General features: G+C 42.0%; 1 protein-coding gene across 6 annotated transcripts in view; it reads left to right on the forward strand.

Annotated features, from left to right (window-relative positions):
* LOC104639300 (disheveled-associated activator of morphogenesis 2) overlaps window positions 1-16,923 on the forward strand; it is a 107,349-nt gene that overhangs the window by 16,342 nt on the left and 74,084 nt on the right. For 2 of the 6 annotated variants that reach the window (XR_012837981.1, XM_075768315.1), the window contains exon 3: window positions 7,063-7,233. The exons of 2 other annotated variants lie outside the window; for them this stretch is intronic. The gene's annotated coding sequence lies outside the window, so the exon portion shown is untranslated. Of the gene's footprint in view, window positions 1-7,062; window positions 7,234-14,087; window positions 14,262-16,923 lie in introns of all 6 variants that reach the window. 2 more of the 6 variants (XR_012837982.1, XM_075768318.1) reach the window with 1 other exon arrangement.

A 16,923-nucleotide genomic window follows, 5' to 3' on the forward strand; every position in this document is an offset into this window, starting at 1 on the left:
TCTAGCTATCCCAGCCCAGGGTCAGGGCTTACGAGCTAAAACACGGCGTGGTGCTAGTGAGAGTGCTGTGCTAGCTCCGGCCATAGAGCATCTCTGAAAGTATCCTCTTGCAGTACGGCAGATCCTCAGGGCAGTGCTCTGCACAGGACCTTACAGGTTTGCAAATCAAAGTTCTCTTCCAGGTTTCACTGTCTTTAGAGAAATGCTTGACCTCAGGTATCTCAGTTTACTTAGCTGTATGATAGATTTTGCTATAACCTTTTAGAGTAGTCCAGCTGGATAGTTTAAGGATTAAGTGAAGGAATAAGTGATACTTGAAGTAACAGACAATCCACAAGAATTTCTTCTTTTGAAGTATAATCCTGCCTTCTGACATAGGTTGGCTCAAACTTTGAAAGCCTAGCTCTGGGAAACTGGACCATAACCCTTCTCCCAGGCTTTCAGAATGCGTCCTGTTTACTGAAGGTCTGAATCCCTTTAGCATCTATCAGCATTCTTGGCTGAATCTTGCCTTCTGCCCAAATCTCAAGAACTGAGAACATGATGGTTAGAGCATGATAGTTTTAGGTTGTATCAAGATGAACTCTGTGCTTTCAATCTGTTATAATGTTTGATCTTTCTGACCCCAAATCAAAGCTATTTTCTGAAGCATTACCATGGTGATGCACAACACAGCGTATTGTCATTGCCTGTCCTTTTAGAGCTTTATTGAAATGTTTTTGAGCTGAAGAAAAAGATGCATATGGAGTAATAGTACATTATGTTGGAGATTGACTTACAATGGGATGCTATATAAAATATTTAATAGAATCTCTAAAATTATATCAAGACAAGTTACCAGGAAATTATAAATCCCTAAGTATATAGAGCTGCAAACATAGACATTAGTGTGTGGGTACAACAAAGCCTCTCCTTTCAAAGCACTGAGGGAAGAAATGTTTGCTAGCAAATTGAGTAATTGTTTCTGAAAATTGGCAGCTATCTAGTTTCTGGGTAAGCCTTCAGTATTACCTATTCCTAAGAAACTTCTTTGGATTCACAGAGTTCTGTGAATTGTGAAGCTAATAGATATGTTTTTGATGAATACATTTATACATTTTTCCATTTGAATTGTGAGAGCAGTAACCTTTAGTTATACACAGACAAGATCATTTCAATTCTAGGCTTAGTCCAGCAAAATTGCTTGATTCAGAATCTGATATGCACATTGGCTTAATTATTTTTGAGGTCTTTTTTCCCATTGTGATGATTCTTATGTGATGATCAGATTGTGAAGTTTATTTTACGTGTGTGATAAATTCATCTTAGGTGTGATGAATTTATTTCTCTCCTGTTCTTCCCTGCTGTTTAAAACTATGCAGGATTTCTTCTACTGCTTTTTATAACACCCTTTGTAAACATCCTATTCTGTAGATCTAACCCCATCTTCCCTGAAAACCACCAATGGGTGTTTGATGTGAAACTCTGAGGATATTCAGGATTCAGGAGGAATCTTAAACCGTTAACAGGCGGTCCAGACTCCACTCAGTGCGAATGAGGGCCCAAGCCCGTTCATTTTCCTAGGTTAGGCAAGAATCCTAAAGCTCTGCTCCTGGCACATGCCAGACTTGACTGATCTCAAATCTGTATGTCTGCTCTGATTTATTCTGGTAAAAGTGGAGTCAATGCTATATATTTTACCTTGTATATCATTAATTTTAACACTTTTTATAATTTCCTACCAGAATTCATTAATGAGAATAGAACCATTAAATTTACATACGTTAGTGACTAAGCAATTGTGTTAACTTGATTTTTAGAAACGTCATTACTTGAAAGTAGGTCTAATTGTATACTGCTTCCCATATTGGGTGTTATGTCTGTCTGAATTGTAATGTGGCTAAATTATTATTTTGATTAAGATGATGAGTTCATTCTCATTTATCTCCATTTATGTCCTTCATTCTGATTGATTGAATTCAGAAACCTTTTAAATCTGCATAGCTGTCCACTCCGAGAAGCCTCCCACTAAAGTTCAACCAATACGGTGCTATTCTTCACGAGGGCAGGGTTCTTGGAAACTGGGAGGAGGAAGAGAATGGGACAGGATATTTTAAGTCACAGGACTGAACTTCCTGAGTGAATTTGGGAATTACTCAAGAAGTTTAAGTTAATGCAAATCAATGCAAATCAGTTCAGCTTTGCATCCAGAAGCCCAATAAAAGGGTTGAACTAACAGACTTGCACTTGCTTGTGCTAACAGTCACCCTGATTAGCTGCCTTTTTCCAGCAGTTCCTTACCAAGTCTGGAAAAATTCTTTTCCATGAATTTTTATTTTCCATTATGTGTGTCATTTCCCGAGACTGATGTTCCCCTGGCTGATAAGTCCTGTCTCTCCAGAAAGGAGGCATCTGACACATTTGCGAGCCGTTTCCTAAATAGTGGGAAAGATTGCACAAGTTCTTTCAGAGTGAACTAGAGCTCTCTGGTGGGCTCTTGCCACAGAAGCAGGGAGGCTGACACCTTGTCACACACTCCTGCGAGTTCTTAACCTCTCCCCATCATAGGAATAAGGGTTCTATGCGGTTGGTAGGGAACGACGAACAAGTTGAGTGCCAGGAGACTCTCCAATCCAACACTTCATGTGTTTGTCTTAGCTGAAGTGGTGACTCAGCTCTTCATTTCCAGATCCATTTATAAAGCTCGTTAACACTTTGTTTACTAAGTAATAATTAAAAAAGGAAGTGCAGCAGTCAAGTGAGCAAATTAGGAATGACGGGAATTGTGGCTGAGCATTAAATCTCACTTGGTCACTTGCTTGGACTGCACCCAATCACCTCCCCGTGTTGCGCATCTTCTAGTTAGGCTGTAAGTACTGTGATTGTACTTGTTGAGCTAAAGCTTTGCAGATGCGGTTATGGGTGAAGGACAGCTCTTGTACATAACTGCTGTTTGGGCCATATAGAGCTTCATGTGCTATTAACTGGAGACAGGTTACCAGAGATGATGCTGGGTGGTCTACCTGTGATAGTACTGTGGATTTAAAGGACAGTGGCTTTACGTGTTGCTGTTGTTGTACTGGGTTGGTGCTACTCTTCTTTGTAACACCAACAAAATGCTTCAAACATTGCTGATTGCTTCTGAGCTTTGCCAGAGCTCTCCTCTTTCCGGCTGTGATGTCTGAGTACCCACTAGCAACATACTACAGAGAAGTGACACAACTACACTGGCTTTCCCTTGCACACTCCATGTCTGACCTTTGTGCATGCAGTAGGAAAAAAGGAAGAGAAATGTCTTTAGCAATTAGCTTCTCCATTCTCGGTGAACTGCTAGCTTAAGTGTTAACTACCAGCAACAATAACATGTTAAATAAACCAAGAAATGGATTAAATACTGCACTGCCTGTATATGAAAAAAAAATATGCTTCAGATAAGCAAAGAAGTTTATGGTTTTGGCTGGGTATCTTGAACCTAGTCCTGCTCCCAGGTTAGTTAACAGCCAGGTACGCCGTGGTTGTAGGCTGCCCTCTCCCACAGGAGGACCCATGCCTACAGCATGGGGCTTGCACCGTTCTCCAGACAAGCCAGTCTTTGTTTCTGGCTTCCTCCTTGCTTGAATGCAAGCTGTGCGCTAGCTCTAGCTCCCCGTCCCTTTGCAGTCTGGATGCAACACAGAGTAATTTAATTAAGGATGCTCTGTGGGGAAAAGAGAAGGCTGCGGCAGCCAAGGGACAGCACATAAAAGCAGAGCATCAGCTGCAGCTAAATGATCAATTGTATTGCAAAAAGAATAACAGATTCTGTGACAAGTTGGCAAAATGGCAGTTTATACAAACTCTCAGGGATCCCATGTCGTGCTCAGAATCAGGACACAGCACGTTCTGTTATGAGCTGTTGCAGCGGGCAGTGTGAGCGTTGTTTCCTTGTGTATTGCTTCGTTTTTCTAACTGGGCCACGACATTTAATGAAACTTTGATTCCCCCCCCCCCCCCTTAATAAGGCAAAATATTTATAAACAGTATCTAGCATTGCTTTTAGAGGCTTTGCTGATAACTGTTGTTGCTCTTAGCAGTACTGGTTAGCCTCAGTAAGAGAAAAAGGATGGTCTGATCATTTCTATGTGAGCTTAGAAACTGCAGGGCTCCTGTAGAAGAATCTACAGTCCTGTTTAGGGACCTAATTTTCCCCCACGTTGTGCAAGCAGCTTTGCTCTCTTGCCAGCAATGGCCAGCATCCTGCATGCAGAGCCATCCTGAAGGAAACCTCAGGTAGGAATGCCCAGAAGATGTGCACATATATTCCACCTTGGCAGGTATTAACCTCTTTTCTTCTGAAGACTTTTATCTCTGCGCGTGACACAGTGGGTCAGAGGATCAACGAGTCTCCGTTTTATTAATTCACTTCTTTGGTAAAACTTCCCAATTCCCTGAGGCTTTCAGAGGGAGGAAGGGCCTCATAACTTGACCTTGGTTTCAAACAGACAGAAAATCAAAGGTCCACATTCTTCTCCCCACATTTGCTGTGGAAGTATCAGGGCAAGGAGAATTGCACTGATTGTAGTGGAAGGAACCTTACTTGAGAGTTTCCCCATTGCAATGGGAATTTTGAGACTACTGTAATGCTTAAATTATTTTAAAAGTGAAGTACTGCATGCTGTTTCAGGAACAGCCTTAAAAAAGTATAAATCCAAACTCATTCTCATGTTAATTGCACTGAACTACGTACTGGGCTAATTGCAAAGCTTTTAGCTATGTTGGTTGTCCATGCACTCCCTACTTCCCTGCCCAGGAGTCCCAAATTACATATAATGGAAAAAATTAAAGCATTAAATGGTTACCGCAAGTGGCTTAGATTGCAGTCTGCCATAACATCTACGTCATCTGCAGACAACAAGTGTTATTGTCTGGCATGTTTCCATTCATCTAAAAGGCATCGGGAAGGCCTAGCACTTAACTTTTACATGAAAAATTCTTTCTTTTTAGATGCTACAAAACAGAAAAGGGGAGTTTTCTTAGAACGCGTTTGTGATTCTGAAAGACATCAGAAAGCTGTGCTCGAAGATTGTAGATTAGCGAGTAAAAAGCCTGAGCAAAACAACAGAAATTCCTCAGTTTTGGTGGCTAACGTTTTAAATGCACATGCTGCCTAGATGCAGCCTGCGACATAGGTGCAGACACATTCCAAAGCTCCACCAAAACTGAGCTCTGGCACAGTATGGAGAAGGTCATCCAGAGTTGGTCAGGCAGGAATGTCTTCAATACGTTGACTTGCACCTGGCCTGTGAGTACCGACCTGATTTTCTTGTGGAGGTCAATTAATTGTGCTGTGCAACAGAACTAAATGGCTGCAAATATTTACCCATCTTTAGTTTTTCCATGATTATTGAAGTAGTGCTTGACTTGAAGCTGCCATGAAGAATCATGTTTTCACCACAATGAAAAACATTCTACACAAATGATTTCTCTTTTGCTTGTTTCTGTTTCCTACGTGCTGGTAATGAACTGTGTAATCTGGCACCAGGTGGACACTCCAAACCAAGTTTTTCTGGGACTGTAGCAAACCAGAAATGTTTGCTAGTGAGTTATATTCAGAGATGATAAAAGCATCCTCAGCACCTGTCAGTGAGCAGTCCCTGTTGGAGGTCTGTGCTTGACTGACTGCATCAACATGACCAGAATGAGTGTATTTATGGTGCTCAGCAGGTATCTGAAAACAAGTTTTCCTTGAAAACACTGTGCTATATTATGTCCTCCAATTACCTCCTATTGCTGAAACTGCTGGGAGAAAGATCTTTGCCACTGATAATAGAGGTGTTAAAATCAAACATGCACTCCAGGATTTTGCTTCCTAGCTCCTAGAAAAGAAGGGCACCAGTTCTTCATGGTTCTTTGAATTTTTTGGCCTGTCCTGACTGTTCTCCTCTGTAATTATGTCCTTATCGCTGTAGCGTAGAAATGTCATCATAAAACATGAATTTGTCTCCTGGTTGAGAAGGAAACAGAGTGAGAACAAAGGGATGCATTAAGAAGTCTACTACAAGAGCATGTATGTGCTTTTCACGCTCGCTCATGATCTCTGGCCAGCAACTGTCCCTATGTATATTATGAGTGTATCCAGTCCTGATATGGAACTGCTGGTCTGTGACGTGAGCTGCATCATGGTATGCACCATCCTGCTGCCATGAGCTGCACCATCAACAGCAGACTGGGAACTTTCCAAATAGGACATAACCTGTTGGAACCACAGCTGTCAGGGGCTCACGATGTCAAAGACAATCAAAAGCCTTGGGAAGGGGCAGTAAAATGGTTAATTCTTCACTTTCTGAAGGGGCTGGAGAGGCCCGTTGCTTTGTGCCCCTCCACTTGCTCTAGTTACTGCAACAGGAACTCTCCTGCAGCTCCTCTGTGAGCGAGCTATCTGGAACCCTTATGGAAAAATGATGATCAGATCGGGCTGATCTTTAACTGATCAGTATACCAAATTATGCCATTAGGAGTGTTGAAACTATCCAACCAACCAAAACTACAAAACCCACAAACCCCCCCCTCCCCCTCCGACCCCCTGAACCCATTGTAGCTCTTGCCATTGTTCTGCAATGGCAGGTGGAACAAGATATGGAGTAAAACAGGTCTCAGAAAAAAATTCAGCATGAATATTCACTGTCTATGTCACAGGCTGTCCTCTTTTAAAAGACCAGTGTTCTGAAGGGCAGATCCTGCACACCCATTTGACCGTTCTGCTGGTCCCCCATTCTACACTGTCCTCAGACATTACTGGTTGGTAGCAGTAATCACAAGGTCCTGCTGCACTGTTTATTTTGAAAAGTGTCATATCACTTGGGAAACAGCGTACAAAGTCTACAGAAATGGCAATATCTTTCCAGGCTTTCTTCCTTTAACTATCTGGATAAAAAATTCCCTTTCGAGTGCATTATGGCAAACCTTTGACTGACAGCACCTCTGAGATGACGGCGGTATCAGGTTGGTGCAGTCTGAGTAAATTGAAGTGAGCTTGGATGACCTCTTCCTGTTGTTCAGAAACAACACTGCGAGCCTCACGGCATCTGTTTTTTTGCTTTGCAGGGGCACCCCAGGGAGAAGATGATCATCTATTGTCAAAAAGTAACACCTTTTCTAACAGGAACAGTAGAATTAGAAGCACGAATCTGGAATTATGGCAGCATGTTATAAACGAGAGCAGCCAGGAGACAACCAACGCACAAATCTTTGCTTCCTGAAAAAAGTACAGGAAAGGTACAATTGCTGTTAACCAAGAGAATAAAGGCTGCATGAGAAGAGCACTGCACTGATGAGTACAAGAAATGCTGGCGCATTGCAAATGCCTTTGCTCTCATTCGTTCTCCATGGACACTTCCTTCAACATACTTGGCAATCAACTGCAGGCAGTTTAGTTTTATTCTGAGAAAGCAGTTGTAGATACTTGCATTTCATCAACCAAATTCAGAAGAGTTGATAGGGAAACGGGCCACCGGTGCTGCTGGTGTGTCTTCTGGCTGGTCCCACTCCCACCGGCCCGTGCTTCTGGGAGGGCCCTTCTCCCAGTGAGGCTTCCAGAAGTAGTTCAGATGCTTAGATGGGAACTGATGTCCTTTGAAAAATCAGGCTCAGCAAAGTGAGTGGCAGGACCCCTGATACCGTAGTGTCACCAGGTTTGGATCACGGCACCCTACGTGTATGTGTCTCCTCTAAACTCTTGCTCCTGTCTTTTGCTCTCTCAAAGTTTGACAATTGCGGGTGGTTAAACGAGGCAAGTCCGTGTCACCGCTGGACCCTAACTTGTTTGTAGGTAGAGTTTCTTTTCTTCACGTGCTGTGCTGGTCCGTGCAGGCAGTGAGATGGCCGGCAGCTGCCTGCCTCGCTCTGTAGCAGTGCGGGTCCATCCCAAATGCAGGCAAAGGAGCAGCCACAGATTGAGTTTTCAGAAATGTTGAACATTGTTGAACAAGATTTTTGCCAAAGGGACGGAGGCCCCTGACAGCGAGGTACAGGAGCACCGACCATGATAATTTTTCTGGACAGGATTTTTGATCATTAGTATTTTCCCCACAATTGATAGTTCACCCTATTGGGATTAGGTGACATTCTCAAGCATTTTTGTTACTGTTATTGAAGGTTATTTGGAGGTCTGAAGCTGGCCAGTGTAACAAGTCAGGGCTCGAAGCATTTGCATTTACGGAATAGAAAAAACTCCTGCCAGTATCTCACAGTATGGTGTCAAAAAAGCCTTAATTTTCATGTGCTTGACAGTAAGAGGTAATTGATTGTAATTTGTCTCGAGTTTGTTTTTTGGGGTTTTTTTTTTTTGTTTTTTTTTTAGTAAGAAACTTCTCTAATTGTCATTTAATGTACACTGTTGCACCCAATGATCATCTTTTTCCACTTGAGTGACTCTTGCCATGGTGGTGTCTAACTTTGTTTAAAACCGAGTTTTTTGTCAAAGTCAGATTCACGATGGCTCCCTAACCTTCCTCCCTTGAAAGAAAGGAATTGTTCAACCAAAATATATACGCTTTGGTTATTATATCAACATACCCACTTCCTGCCGGGTATTAAACTGTATTATTCCTGGAGTCTGGACTGGGAATATGATTAATAACAGGTTCTGATACGGAGGATAGCAAATGAAGGCAGAGTAATAGTAATTTTTCATTTGAATCACAGACAAATTGGCTGCTTTGCAGTACTTGTCTATGGCAATTATATGTTGTTTTGCTTCCTAATGCTGATTTCCTTCCACAGTTTATTAGCATGAATGTCAGGGAAACACTAGCACATTGTTTTCGTCTGTAAACACTTCGGGGCAGGTGGAGAAGGCAGCCCTGTCTGAACCGCTGATTAGATCTGTTCGAACTCAGGCACTCCTGCAAGAGAGCGCTTTTGCTGAGCACCTCGATCCTGCCCGTGCTGCGGCACAGCACGCTGCTCGCAGCACCAACCTGCTCGCCGTGGCCATCTGTGAATGGCCTGATTTGGGACACTCCGGGGAAAAAAGATGTGCAAACCCTGTGCGGGCATAGCGCGTACCGAAAGGCAGCTCATCCTTCTCTGGCTTGCACAAGTCACCTCGCTGAGCTTGAGCCGCAGTCTGCGCTCCGCCAAGCTGCTCGAAAGGCTTGTCACGTTTTTTTGTTATTCCCAAATAGGATGTTGAGCTCTTTGGAAACGCTGACCTGCTGAGTCAATCAAACTTTGGCTGGGTTTGTGCCGGGAATGCTCAGCAGGTCACATTTTGTGGGGCTTACGGTCAGGATCCTACACGCTTCCAGAACTCAATGGTCCCAGCTCTCTGAAGAAATTTGGCCCCAGCATGTCTTTAAATACACAGAGGAACTAAAAGGGAGAAAAATAATAAAAAAAAAAGAATTGCTTTTGTTTTCTAATTTCTCCATTAGAACAGTTGTATTTTGTAGTTCCACAAAATAAGATGATAAAAATTGAAACAGCAGTTGGATTGAGTTGACAGAGGGTCCAGAAGAGAACCATTGAGATTTAAGCTTCCCACAAGAAGTAGGTAGCGTTTATCTAAATAAATTGTGGATTACTTTGTGCCAGTTTGTCTTAAAATGACCATTGTAAATCTGTGGATCTCATTTGTTTTTCACATTTTAATTCAAACTAGCTAGATGTAAGACAGGCAGCAGAACAGAGGGTGCTTAAATTCTTAATAAAGAACACAAACAAGTAACACTTTCATACCTGCAAAGAGCAAACGTGACTGCAAAACCCAGTTAATTCCAGATTTTCTAAGAATTGTCAGTGACTGATTTAAAGTGTACCTTCACAAGGGAAATGAATATATGGTTTGTACATTACGTGTATAAGTGCAGAGATATATATATGTAAATATACAAATTATATAAGTCATGATGATGGGAAAGTTCTTAACAAACTGTTATTTTTTACTGTGAGCTACTAATTGTGGGATGTGAAAGTACACATTTCAGAGCCCACGAATGTACAGCCAGTGTGGGTCTGATTACATCGGTGCTGGCACAATGGGCAAGGTGCTGTTGCATTCACAACGTAAACAAAAAGATTTTTGAAAATGAATTTATTATGACATTAACATGATCATGCTAACCAATATTTTTCAAACAAATACGTATTTTGCAATGACAATTTCTCATTAAGATATGGCTTGTTTCTAGACTTTTCCTCCTCTACAGAAATTACTTTTTGCTTTTAACACATGCTCACTCATTATGTAGATGGCTTAATGATCTTGTATTCATTGCTATATCAATGTGGGAACTGTGTTCTTAGTTAATTCCATCTTTTCCTTTATTCAGAAAAATCTGATTGCTCAAAGTTCTTTGATGTGGTGGTTTTGATCACGGAAAGCTTTTACTCACCGTTTGCAGAGCTGTCTTAATGTACTTATCTCTTTAGGAAAAGTAATGTTACAACCTTGTGTTACGTGTTCTGCTCTTACCAGCGTCTAATAAAGCAAGCAAGTGGGTAGTGTATCAGCGAATTAATTTTCTAAATAGCAATATTTGTGCTTATGCCTAGGAAGCTATTTGCCTTTTCTGATTAGTAATTATACACCAAATTGGGAGTAACTGTCACATTAGAAGTAAAGTATTACTTCAGTATATCAGAATAATTTTTAATCAAGGAGAACTACCAAAGGGACAGCATTTAAGAAAATAAAACATAAGCCTGTCACATAGCTCCAGCTATCCCAGAAAATTCTGTTCCCTGAGCTGTCTCCTGGCTGTTACAATCTGGAAAATACTGTTCCCAGAACTAAATATCCTCCCTGCCAACTTTGCTAGCTTCATATTTGACATTAATTAAGAAATGGTCCCCTACATCTTTTCTGATCTCTTCCCTAAGCTTTACAGAACCTCCAAAGATGAAAACTTACAAGCAGCGTGTTTTGGTGGCTGAATAAGAAATCCTGTTCATTTAGGAGGGGGCAACAGCAGGGAAGTACGTGGAAGATGCTTCTGCCCACGGTACCAATTAAGTAGCATTCTGGTCTGGAAGCCAGCAACAAGGGAAAAACAAAGCCCTGTGCTCTACTTCTGCTTAAGCAAAGCAAACCCAAAGTGTCGGGTGCAGTATTCAATACCTCTTCACATATCGCTTTGCAGAGAATAATTGAGCTGGTTTTGAATATTTCTCGTATATTCGGACTGTCAGTAATTTCAATGCTCTTAGATTCTGGTAAGGAGCTGCACTTAGGTCAAAAAATGATATTTAAAATCCAGCATATCTGAGAAGTAATTAGTTCCATTTTGATTACCCTGTCTCATTAACAGAGAACGCATTGATTTTCACTGTATTGTGTTATCATACGGAATTTAGATTGTGGATATTTCACTCTAAGTAACATTGTTATTTGGTCTCGGTTGCCTTAAATGTCTGTATTTTGTAGGCTTTAAGTTTTAAAGAATATTATTGGCTTAACTGTCATTTAATCCGTACAAGTACATTATGTTTTTAGCTAATGCAAATTAAGACTATCTAAATATAGAGGCCAAGCTACAGGGCAACGTTTGCACATATCCCTTGGAGGTTTTGCCTTTCTGTCCCCATGGGAGGCAGCAGAGGTAAGGACTAATTCCCATCAAGCCAGCTGGAAGCTGTTGTTCCTGGATAAAATAATCCAAAGCCTTCTCGCTAGCAGAACTGGGGAGGCAAGTGTGCCCTGCTCTCATTTATATGATTGCCTTTGGAAATATATAAGCCTGCTAAGTGCATCCGGCATAGTTTTTGTCAGCCAGCAAAGAAGGCATTTTAATACAAGAGAAAAAATCTTTACAATGTGAAGTCATAGTGACATGTCAGCTCCTAGTGATGCTACACAATAAATAATCAGAGGTGGTATAAACCTAAACCAGTTTAAATTAATATTATATGAGATGAGAGATGAAAATGATGAATTAAAACTCTGGGAACATCATATTTTTCCACTTGGTGAATTAATTTTATAAAGAATGTACGCGTATGCTCTCAGTTGTACATGCTTGTACATGATTTCAGTTTCAACTTAGCTTGCTTAGTCGAAAGAAAAGAGCCCAGTCTTTCTGGTCTAGATGCGGTTTGCAGAAAAGAACAATTGCTCATTAGTAAAAGCTTTTTGCTATTGAAATACGCAACTGTCACTTTGTAGACAAATACACACAGGCTTCCAAACGTAACATTCTCCGTGCACTTCTTTCTGCTTCCTCTAGTCTTATTTTAATCAATGGCAACTTCCTTGATTTCATAAATAATCCAATATGGTGTCTTATTGACTAATTGCATTTACCCAAGTTGAGTTTAAATGTTTACTTCTGTACTCTTCAAAGTATATTGGTCTATATGAAGTTTCTCAGAGTTACTCCTGTGCACACACATACTTTGCACACCAGCGTAAGAACTCTAGCCACACGGTCGTAGGTTTATTTATCGAAATGGCAGGTTTGCGCCAGCTGTATTACATGGTTTATTGATTTTCTTTGCATAGACCTCATCCTGTGAAGTTCCCATCTGCTGCGCATGGCATTGAACAGGGAAGTAGCATCAAACAGTCCTTAGGAAATGGGGTGAACGATTCGTCTGTTCAGCTGGCATTCCAGTAACCAAGGTTGAAACGCTCTGGCACGGCTGGCAAGGAGGCACAGAGCAGCAATCAAATCACCAAGAGACCATCTTCTAGTCAGATTTTGCTTGTGGCTGCCTGCTGTGATAGGTGCCACAGGGAGCAGCGTGGTGTCCCCAGAAGCTTAAACAAACTTGAGACACGAAAGTTGATTTTAGAGAAATTTAGTTGATTCTGCTGAAAAAAATCTGATTTAAGAGTGCTTTGGTGTCCACTGATGGACACGCTGCCCCCCCGTGCTGTTGCCCTCCCCTGGAACTGGACGTTCGGGTCTTTGCATAGTGCAGGAGCTGGTATTCTCCCTTGTTTCGGGCTTTTAAGTAGCACCCGCTTTCATGATTTTGCCACTGAGACAGACCCACCGTTCAGAAGCAGCAGGCTGGGCTCATGGATATCTGCTTAAAATGGGAAGACCTCCGGCCTCTGTCCCAGGACTATCTACGTGGGCTGCTCCGACTCCTGAACGAAAAATGCCAGGACCAACCTGGTCAGGGAGTACCTTTTGCTTAAACCCCCGATCTTTTCCTAGGCTAAACAGTTTTCGCTCGTGTATCAAAATAAAACCAACCCAAACACCTCCTTCCTCTCCCCTAAATTAATCTATTAACATATACCCAATCTGTTTGGACATTCAAAAGCTTGTGCCAGCCCTACCCAAATTTTCCTTTTTGCACCCCCCCAACCTGATGCAGTTTACGTGGCTCATCACCATAAATTAAATCATATGTTGATTTACTTTGCCCATGATCTCGTAGACAAACCGGATGATTAATACCCTTTTAAAGCTTCTTTAAGCATTAGACTTTCATAACTCTATGCAAATGCTTTTCATTACTGGAATTGTACTGGAGCTGCGATAGCTGGTTTCTCAGACGCGGGATGTGAAGGTGGTTGATGGTGCCTGCGATAGCTTTTGTGCAGTACGTGATCACAGCTACTGATTACACATTCTTGACTCAGAAGGAAGTGAAATGCTGTGTAGTCACCAAGGCCCCCACGTCATACCTGCTGCAAACCTGGAAACAGAGTAACAGAGTCTACGCAACACCACTTTCTTTTAAGTTTAGGAGCATCTTTGTATGTTATAGGACAACCTTGGTGTTATATAACGTGCCTTTCTGAGTAAATAGATGGTCTATTACATAAACACAAAAATATAACGCAGTACACTTTATTATGACAGTATCAGAGTAGTACAGTGTTTGGGTTAATTTTTGTACATCAAATTGCATATGCAAATCCATTAATTGCATTGCTGCATGTTTACTGCATGTCTCGTGTTTCGTCCTGCCTCCTGATTTGTTTTACCAGAAGTTTTGAATTCCCAAGTCTACCTAAATTGCTTTCATGCAGAGAAATCTGAAAACAAGAAATTATCTTTATTTACTGTCCATTTTCCACTTAAGAACTTTAAATTACGAGTCCTTGATTTGAAGCACATTTCCAAGTACAAGCTGTACAATTTTAAGATGACTGAAGGCAAATCTTTTCCCAGGTATCACGTAACTGACTGCAGTGAAGAGGCAGCCAAGAAAAGGCTACGAGGATTGGTCTGGAGTTCTGCCAAAACGCAGAATAAGTCCAGTCTCGCTTTGAAAGAGAAGTGTTTCGTGAAGAGGTGCTTTGTTCTTAAAGGCTGAAGACAGGAGCAGCATGTAGGCTTTGTGAAGTAAGACGCTAACAATGACACAGATGAAGTCTGTACTAATTAGGTACAGACTCTTGATTTCACAGTTAATGGCTCTTACCTGCTGATAGGCACCAAAGACATCCGTCCTCAGATCTCGCCCTCTCCCGTGTCTCGACCGTCACTACGTGCCTCCCGTAGCTGTTTTGCGCAGCTGTTCAGGGTTTGATTTCCCACCCAGCTTTCTCCTGCCTCTACTTTTTTGCCTCGTGTTTTCTTAGCGGTGTTGATCCTGGTGGTGGTGAACACCTGGATTGCAATGACTCGTGGAATCAGCTCGTTGCACGTGGGGACTCCTGCCCGCCGGCAGTGCTGTAGCTCCAGGTCTCCCAGGGCTTGGGCAATCTCGGAACCAGATTATCTCCGTGGTCTCAGAGGTGATGGCATAACTGGAAGGGATAGAGGTGCCTCTGCCTGACCCTTTCCATCATATATACATTTTGTAAAAATGCAACTTTGTAAATTTTTCACTATTTCATTTCAAATTTGGGCAGGTCAAGGTCTACAAGGTTGGATAGAAATTCACCGTCGTTCACTGAGGCAGAGACAAAAAGACTCCCTAGTTCCCCAAACAAGTTATTTAAAAAAAATCATGCTCCTTCTCTATTTTTTCCTGAATATAGAATTTTGTGTGACTTCTTACCTTGACAAAACTAGCAATTAGGTAGAAACATTTAGCGTGCTAAGTTTTAGCAGTCCCTGTTGGTGACTGCTGAAGAGGAACTTCCTTGCTGGCACCAAGAGCCCTCGGGAAAACTCACCACCATGCAATCAGGTATTACAGAAAAAGAAAAAGAGTTAAATGCACTTAGAGCTGAAGAAGTCCTGAGATGACCCTCCCAGCTGTATGCTAATGGCAGAGGAAGCACTCTGTTTCTTAATGCACTTATTCCAAATCACACTCGGGTGCGTTTCTCAGCGCGCACTCGAGCAGCTTTCAGTCACACGCACCAACGCTCGTGCAAAACTCCGTTCAGGTGTAATGCGAACCCCTAATGAAATGAGTGCTAATAGGCCCTCGCTGCCTTTTCTCATCACAGGAAATAACTGTTTAGCCTGAATCTCCCAGCTGCACCTTTTCACCGCTTTGATTAGCAGCTCGCCCAGGATAATGGCTCCTTCGGGGGGGGTGTTTCAGCTTTTGTAGGAGGAGAGGCACTGCGATTGCTACCAACCGCTTGTGTGAAGTGGGGCTGTGTTGGGGGAGCAAAGGGGGAGTATGTGTAGTAGCAGGTGCTCTGCGGTGGTTCTGCCTTGCCTACGGTTTCGTGTACCTCTGCGAATGTGTAAGTCTAAAGAAGCGTTCACTTCTCAGGACGTCTGTGGGTTTGCTTGTGCTTAAATGTTAATTGAAGTTAAGTTAATGAATTTGAATAGCTGGAAGAGTTTCTGATTCAGTGTATGGGTGTTTATTTAAAAAAAAACCAAACAAGCCTTCACCTTGTTAATTTAAACCATATTCATTGTTATGTCAATTAATACCTGGTTATAGTATTCATGTGTTAACACAGAGTGGCTTCAAGTCCATCATGTTTGGTCTCTGGCTTTGGAGTTGAGTTGCAGCTTACCCCCGGTGTGCGTTGTTACAATCGTAGTGGTTATATCAGTAATGTGTGGAAAGTGTTGGGCTGGTTATTATACCCGTTACAGTGAAGGAGGGCTGCTTCGGGTATTTTAATCTTTTTCTAGAATGTTCATTTGAATCAGAAATAGATATAGAACAAACCAAAGTTGCCTCAGTTAGGCTCAAAGGTGAATACTGACTATTATTAATGGAGACGGTCTGAGCAGTAGAATCATGGATTTATGGATTTTCTAAGTAAATCTCACTTCATCAGTGCCTTCTCTGTTTGTAATCACAGGAGAGGAATAGCCTCAAACAAAAGCTGTGTGTTTTTTTCATAAACAAAGAAATGGGGAGTGTAAAACAAGACAAAAACCCCTTGGAAATTCATAACTGCTTGGGGCAGATACTTAGCCGTGGCACTATGACCACTCATACCAGCAAAACAGCAGATTAATAAACAGATTTCTATCGCCATCTCAGAAGGAGGTACGTTCTCTTCTTGTGCGCGGTCATTTAAATGGGTAGGAAAAATGAGTAGATCTACTTTTGTCATTAGTCTTTTCAGAATAATGTGAACATTATACAAATTTATCTGAACTCTTAAAAGTCCTGGCTCAAGCCTTCCTGATAAAGTACGTACTTCTGGCCTTCTGCCCCAACGACCGATACAGCCTTGCACAGACACCGACCTTACTGCGTCCTGGTTCTTATGGCTTCTGTTTCAGAGATGTTTCTAAATCGCCTGTGATGTACCAGCCTCCCCATATCAGGCGGGTTTAGGGCTACTTTGCACAGCGCTGAATCAGTGAGTGATGGAAATTGGCTCTTGCTCAAATCCGCACCGGTGCCAGGCGCGGGGTCCTGCGTTGGTGCCTTCCCCGGTGATTTTAGGCTGGCTCTGACAGGTGTGTGTTACGAGAGTGGTGAATGAGCATAGTCCTGTGCCACAATTTCAATTGCTTATGAAATATATAATGACTGTAATGATGTTGAGGTGATGGATGGTTATGAAAAGTGGATTTGGAGTGAGCTTTCCTATGCTTGTTATTTCTGGAAAAATTAATTCTAAACCAGAAG

The sequence above is a fragment of the Balearica regulorum genome, chromosome 16, assembly GCF_011004875.1.
Source record: "Balearica regulorum gibbericeps isolate bBalReg1 chromosome 16, bBalReg1.pri, whole genome shotgun sequence".
NCBI lineage: Eukaryota > Metazoa > Chordata > Aves > Gruiformes > Gruidae > Balearica > Balearica regulorum.